At 30.3% G+C, this 7,484-nt stretch overlaps 2 pseudogenes; both read left to right on the top strand.

The window, feature by feature from the left end:
• Nucleotides 1-443: 443 nt before the first annotated feature.
• On the top strand, nucleotides 444-1,101 carry LOC147943568 (mavicyanin pseudogene; annotated as a pseudogene).
• Nucleotides 1,102-6,574: 5,473 nt separating this feature from the next.
• Nucleotides 6,575-7,185, top strand: LOC147943569 (mavicyanin pseudogene; annotated as a pseudogene).
• The last annotated feature ends 299 nt before the right edge of the window (nucleotides 7,186-7,484 follow it).

The raw sequence follows: 7,484 nt of genomic DNA on the forward strand, positions 1-7,484 counted from the left end.
ATATTATATAGTCTACCAATTTGAAGTCGTGTACTTCTGTTTTATTAAAAAGGGATAACTTTTTGCTATGTTTTTAGTCATTCATTTCTTTATTTAATTATAATACTTTTAAAACAATATCAATGCTTTTATCTTTAATTACGAACAAAATTTTATAAATATATCTAAAACAAATTTCTTGTTGAAAAAAAAACTGTTGAAAAATAGGAAATTCATATTAGAAACGGTCGTGGTATCCATCTTGAATATGGAAAAAAAGGAAAAATATTACCTAAACAAAACATAATCATAAAGTCACTAGGAATTATCAAATTAATCTTCAAATCCCTGCAAGACTAGGATTATCTCAACCGACCCCTGGGCTCTATATAAGAAACATGTAGACCCCTTCTCAACTTGTCACCAAAACAAATTCATTACTTTCATTAATCATCTCTCTCAGACTTGTTTCTCTGATTCCCAAGTTAAGAAACCAAAAACATGATCATGGCTTTGACTAAGAAGAACGTGACTTTTACTTCTTTGTTGATTCTTGCAACTCTTTTTGGAGTTGCCATTGGAGGAACCGTTCACAAGGTCGGAGACTCGAAGGGTTGGACGATGATAGATGTTGATTACGAGGCTTGGGCTTCATCAAGAACTTTTCAAGTCGGAGACTCTTTGGTCTTCTCATACAACAACAATTTCCACGACGTCACTGAAGTCACTTACAATGATTTTCAGCAGTGTGACTCGTCTAACCCGCTGACAAAATACCATACCGGAGCTGATACCATCATTCTAACCAAACCGGGACTCCAACAATTCATATGCGGGGTTCCTAATCACTGCATGTTGGGACAGAAGCTTCAAATCCATGTCTTGCCGGCCTCCTTGGGTCCCGTGGCTGCTCCAGTTCCTGGACCAATCCGATCACCAAGCTCTTCCTCGTCTCTTTCACCATCTCCTTTAGCTGATTCACCGGTCAATATATAATGCTCCACAGTATCAGATGGGACCATCACCAGCTAGCTCCACATAATGCAGCTTCAGCCTAGCTCTAATATTGTTTGGATCGGATCCAACTTGCTTCCTATTCTTTTCTTTATTCTTTTAGTTTGATAGATTCATACACGTTTTGATTGAGTTGTAGTTATTTTCCTTCTCTAGTGGTTTTGTTTATTCTTTTGGTTGTACTTCTTACACTTTGATTGAGTTGTAGGTTTTGTTTTCTTCTCTAGTGTTTATGTTTACTCCAACATAACTAATGAAATATCTTTATTTTTCTCATATATTCATACACACCAAAATATATTTTAATATTTTTTATAATGTTAGCCATACAAATAAATAAGTTAAAACAATCATTAAATTCACAGATTTGGATAGCTAATTCACAAATTGTTCTTCATCTATATCTATATTCTTTCCGACATTCTATCAAATGTTTTGTGATATGAAACTATAAGATCGAGAATTATTAGCTATATTTCGTAGTATATTTCATCTAAAGTCAAGTTTTATTACTAATAATACGAAAACCCTATATGAAGAAATTAAGATCCATAAATCGGTAGACAGAAGCACAGATAAACACATTCTAAATAGGACACTTGATAGCTATATCATGATTTGATTACTAAACAAATTTTAGGGGTACAATATTTCAGTATTTGCAAAAAAAAAAAATGCTTCTTTTGTCGTAATCCATATTTTTCTAAAATGTTTTCTTCAGTTATACATTTTCAACCGTGCAACATTCATGAATTATGATGATCCTCAAAATCATAATGACATTGTCTAAGTCAAGTCATTGTTTTCTTTGAGCCAAGATTGCAAAACCTACACAGATTTGTTATTGGGGTCTTTCTCAAAAGGTATCATACTAAGTAGGACTTGACTTGACTTATATACTAGAAAATTATTTTCTTATCTTTCGATGTGTAATGTTGGTTTGTATCCCAACAGTACTCCCCCTCAAACCAAGAACCACGAACCTTAGACCTCCCTCTTAACGAAATCTTGTCACCATTGACTCCGTGCTTCTTATTCGCGAAGTATTCTTGAGGTATCTTTCTTATTGTGTTACATTGAAAGGCTTCTCTCACGCCAACTATTAGGTCATACTCACTTCTTTGGATCCATTATTTTAACCTAGGCTCTAATACCAATTGTTGGGCTTACCAATCCCAAGCCAACTCCCCTATTAGTATGATATTGTCTGCTTTGTTCCAAAGTGGTCCAGCCCTCATGGATTTCTTACTGAGCTCCTTCCTAAAAGGTCTCGTACTAATTAGAGATGGACTTGAATTATATATTGGAAACTAGTTTCCTTATATAAAGATTTTTTCAAGTTTCACTTTGTATATTATTTTAGTAAATTTTAACTATTTAAACTAGGACTCAGACCCCCCGCGATGTCGCGGGGGAAGTATTTTAGAAAAAAGTAAATAAAATTTAAAGTTATACATTATAAAATCATTTGAATGGTGAAGTGACCTTAGTGCAGTGGGAGGAGGTAAGTCCATTTGTAGAAGGCACCATCACACCCGGGATCGAGCCCCGGTTCCTACGAATGTAGGAATTTGGCTAATGGGCCGGCCAGTTGTGGCCCAATGGTTGACAAAAAAAAATCATTTGAATGTAATAAAATAGTTTGAATACATAAACATTAAATATAAACTGTTACAAAAAACACAACCATCAAAATGAATATTTATAACAAAAAATATTATGTAGAATAGACGCAACTTTAAAAAAATTATTATGACAAAGTAATCCTAACTGAGAATATTGAACTAATGGTTGTAATGAGTAAATATAATTTTCTACTAAATAAATATAATTAAAAACAAAATAATACTCCCTCCATTTCAATATATAAAATGTTTTGGCCTCTCTTTTTTGTTTCAAAATATAAGATATTTTATAATTTTCCATACAAATTTTAATATATATTTAATAATCTGTAATCATTTTTTTACAGCCTTCTTTATGATTAGTTGAAATTTTTTTAACTTAAATATATATGATACTTTTTAAAAGAAAAATAAAGTATCTTAATATGTGTGCATTTACCTGAAACATCCTATATTTTGAAACGGAAGAAGTATAAATTTTAAATATTAAAATAATTTTTAACGAAAAGTTACGATAAATAGATGCAACGCAACTATAAATTCTATATTAAGTTTTATTAAATTTCTATATTGCTATAATTATTTCTAAAATTTTAGTTAGATTATAGAATAACTTTGAATATTAGATATTAATTTCAAATTATTTAGATTAAACATAAAAATGGAAAATTTGTTTCAACGATTGATTTGTTAGTTATTGATGAAAAAGATAAATATATAGAAAGTTCAAAAGACATGACTATTTAAATAGACATATCTATTAGAACGAAAAGTTGTGATGAAAAAATATGAATTAAATATAATGAAAAGATACAACTCTGAAATGAACATATAAAACTTTTTGAGTTTAAAAAAAAGAAGAAAACAATTTTCTTACAAAAAAATATTAAGGAAAGTCGCAACTGTTGTTCGTATTTATTCAGATTGTTATTCTTGTTTTTAAATATTAAACTATTTTTTTGACAAAAAGTTACAATAAAAATAGATGCAACAGTAAAATTTATATTGCTGGCAAAAAAAAAGTAAATTATATATTAAGTTGTATTAAATTTCTCTATTGCTATAATCATTTCTAAAATTTTAGTTAGTTTATAGAATAACGTTGAATATTATATATTAAATTATTTAGATTCAACATAAAATGGACTAAAAAAACATAAAATGGACTAAAAGACATGACTATTTAAATAGAAACACCTATTAGACCGAAAAGTTGTGATGAAAAGATATAAATAAAATATGGAGAAAAGATACAACTTTACAATAAACAGATACAACAATTTGAATTTTAAAAAATTATAAAAAGGTGCTACGAAAAATCACAAATGTTGTATCTGCACTTAATTTCACCTAATAATCCATATAAACTGCTTTTAAATAGAAGACATCTTTATTACCATATTAAGAAGTCAAATTCAAAAACTCACTATATAATCCATCTAACTCTTGAAAAAAAAACTCTGAGTATTTTCATGAAATTTTTATATTTAAAATTAACTAAAAGTTGTAAATTAGATTCGTCATTCCAAAAATCTTTTGTTAAATCAAGAATTGGAGGAATATTTTTACTTTTAAAAGAATGAATGCCAGAGAACAATTTAGAAAGCTGTAAAAGCTGTTGATATTGAAATTTTATATTATTTTGTGTCGTGGCAAAAAAATGAAAACAGTTCAAAAAGACAAATATATCTAAATTTTAAAAGAGACGAATATTCGAATAAACACAACTCTACAATGAACAGTTGCAACTTTACAAAAAAAACCGTTACAATGAATAATCGCAACTTTTTTGTAAAACACACAATTTAATTTTTCTACAGATTTTTTTTAAAAAAATATCCAAAAGGTGGTTGAAAAAAACACAACTTTTGTTGGCATTTATTCGGATTGCTATTATATATAGACATTAGATTTTTATATTTAAAATTAACTAAAAGTTGTAAATTAGATTCATCATTCCAAAATATTTTGTTAAATCAAGAATTGGAAGAGTTTCTTCACTTTTAAAAGAATGAATGCTAGAGAATAATTTAGAAAGCTGTAAAAACTGTTGATATTAAAATTTTATATTATTTTGTCTCATGGCAAAAAAATGAAAACAATTCAAACAGATAGATTTCAAAAGATACGAATATTCGAATAAATACAACTCTACAATGAACAGTTGCAATTTTACAAAAAAATTGTTACAATGAACAATCGCAACTTTTTGTAAAACATACAATTTAAATTTTTTACATATTTAAAAAAAAATTATTCAAAAGGTACGATTGAAAAAAAACAGCTTTTGATGGCATTTATTCGGATTGGATTTAAATATATTGAAATGTCAAATCCAAAAACTCACTATGTAATCCATCTAAATCTTAGAAAAACACTCTAGGTATTTTTCATTTAACTTTTATATTTAAAATGAACTAAAATATGTAAATTAGATTCATCATTCCAAAAATATTTTGTTAAATCAAGAATTAGAGAATTTTCTTGACTTTTAAAAGAATGAATGCTATAAAATAATTTAGAAAAATGTTTAAATCGTTAAGATTTAAATTTTAGTTGATTTTGTATCATGACAAAAAAATGAAAACAGTTCAATCAGACAAATATATAGATTTCAAAAGATACGAATGTTCAAATCAACACAACTTTACAGTGAACAGTTGTGACTTTTCATAAATAACCTGTAAAGTTGTGACTTTTCATAAATAACCGTTCTAATGATCCATCACGACTTTTCAGAAAATATCCAAAAGGTACGATTGAAAAAACACAACTGTTGGTCGCATTTATTCAGATTGTTATTATTATATAGATTCTATATATATATATATATATTGTTCTATTGGTTGAATATGGAAAAATGAACAATATTTACTGTTTCTTAATTTTTGTGCTTTTAGCCTCAAATATTACCTTAGTACTAGATTTTGCGGTTTTGGCGGGAAAACAAGATTTTACGATTTTGGCGGGAAAACGAGATTTTGCGGTTTTGGAGGTAAAACAAGATTTTGCGAGTTTGGCGGGAAAACGTGATTTTGCGGTTTGACGGGAAAATATAATTTTGTTGTTTTGGCGGGGAAAACGTAATTTTGCGGTTTTGGCAGAAAAACGAGTTTTCGTGTTTTGTGTTTTTGGTAGGAAAATGTGATTTTGCGGGTTTAGTGTAGGTGATTAGACTTGACAAAAAAAAAAGTATAGGTGATTAAAAAGAAAAAAAAACCCAATGGGTACCCATAACTGATAGGGTAAACCCGTGTAAGACTTTATAGTTTTGAGTACCTGCCCATTTTTAACCCATTTAATTTCTTAGAGAAAAAACAGGTCCCAAAACCCAGTTTTAAGCATGGGTTTCGGGTACCCACTGGGTTTTTACCCACTTTTAACATCCCTAGTTGTGATGATGTGTTGAAACCTCGTAAGAAAAGCATATGTATGGGTCGAATTTGCATCACTCCCTCATGCCAAGTTGTGGTTTTCTGATCCTTATCGTTGTCGATGACAATGAATTTGTTTTTTTTTTTTTTATAAGTTTATTAACGTGAACTCTATGTTTATTCTTTATTTCTTGTTTTCATGATTATCTTAGCTTAATAAATGATTAAATGTAATTGCTTCCCCTTCTTCCCTTTTGTCTTGTGGCCTTCTTTTCGTTTTAATACAGTCGCATAGTACAGTACAGAGAGACTTGGAGTTGAAAAAATAATAGTATTCAGAGACGAAAAAAGAAAATTGTAAATTTGGGGATCATAATGCAAAAAAAGAAGAGTTAAATACGAGATTTAACACGTATTTAGTTGGAGATGGATAGGATCATCTCAACCGACCCTCGGATCTATATAAAAACTCTAACCTCCTTCTCGATCTCTCACCAAACAAACTCATTATTTCTCTTAATAATCTCTCTCAAATTTGTTTCTCTCATTCCAAAGTTAAGAACCAAAAACACAAAAACAATCATGGCTTTGATTAAGAAGAACGTGATTTTTACTTCTTTATTGATTCTTGTAACTCTTTTTGGAGTTGCCATTGGAGGAACCGTTCACAAGGTCGGAGACTCGAAGGGATGGACGATGATAGAAGTTGATTACGAGGCTTGGGCTTCATCAAAAACTTTTCAAGTCGGAGACTCTTTGGTCTTCTCATTCAACAACAATTTCCACGACGTCACTGAAGTCACTTTCAATGATTTTCAGCAGTGTGACTCGTCTAACCCGCTGACAAAATACCATACCGGAGCTGATACCATCATTCTAACCAAACCGGGACTCCAACAATTCATATGCGGGGTTCCTAGTCACTGCATGTTGGGACAGAAGCTTCAAATCCATGTCTTGCCGGCCTCCTTAGGTCCCGTGGCTGCTCCAGTTACTGGACCAGTCCGATCACCAAGCTCTTCGTCGTCTCTTTCACCATCTCCGTTAGCTGATTCACCGGTCAATATATAATGCTCCACAGTATCAGATGGGACCATCACCAGCTAGCTCCACATAACGCAGCTTCAGCCTCTAATATTGTTTGGATCGGATCCAACTTGCTTCCTATTCTTTTCTTTATTCTTTTAGTTTGATAGATTCATACACGTTTTGATTGAGTTGTAGTTATTTTCCTTCTCTAGTGGTTTTGTTTATTCTTTTGGTTGTACTTCTTATGTTTTGATTGATTGTAGGTTTTTTTTTTCTTCTCTAGTGTTTTTGTTTACTCCAACATAACTAATGTAATATCTTTCTTTTTCATTAAAGACATCATCTTTATGGAACAATTCTTGGGTTCACTCATAAGGTGAACCCCTTTGTTCACTTCTCATTATTTTAGCCAATAAAAATCTGACATATCATAATGTATTTAAGAACATATTCATTCACCTTC

The sequence above is a fragment of the Camelina sativa genome, chromosome 5 (assembly GCF_030686135.1).
Source record: "Camelina sativa cultivar CO46 ecotype springtype chromosome 5, ASM3068613v1".
NCBI classification, from domain to species: Eukaryota; Viridiplantae; Streptophyta; class Magnoliopsida; order Brassicales; family Brassicaceae; genus Camelina; species Camelina sativa.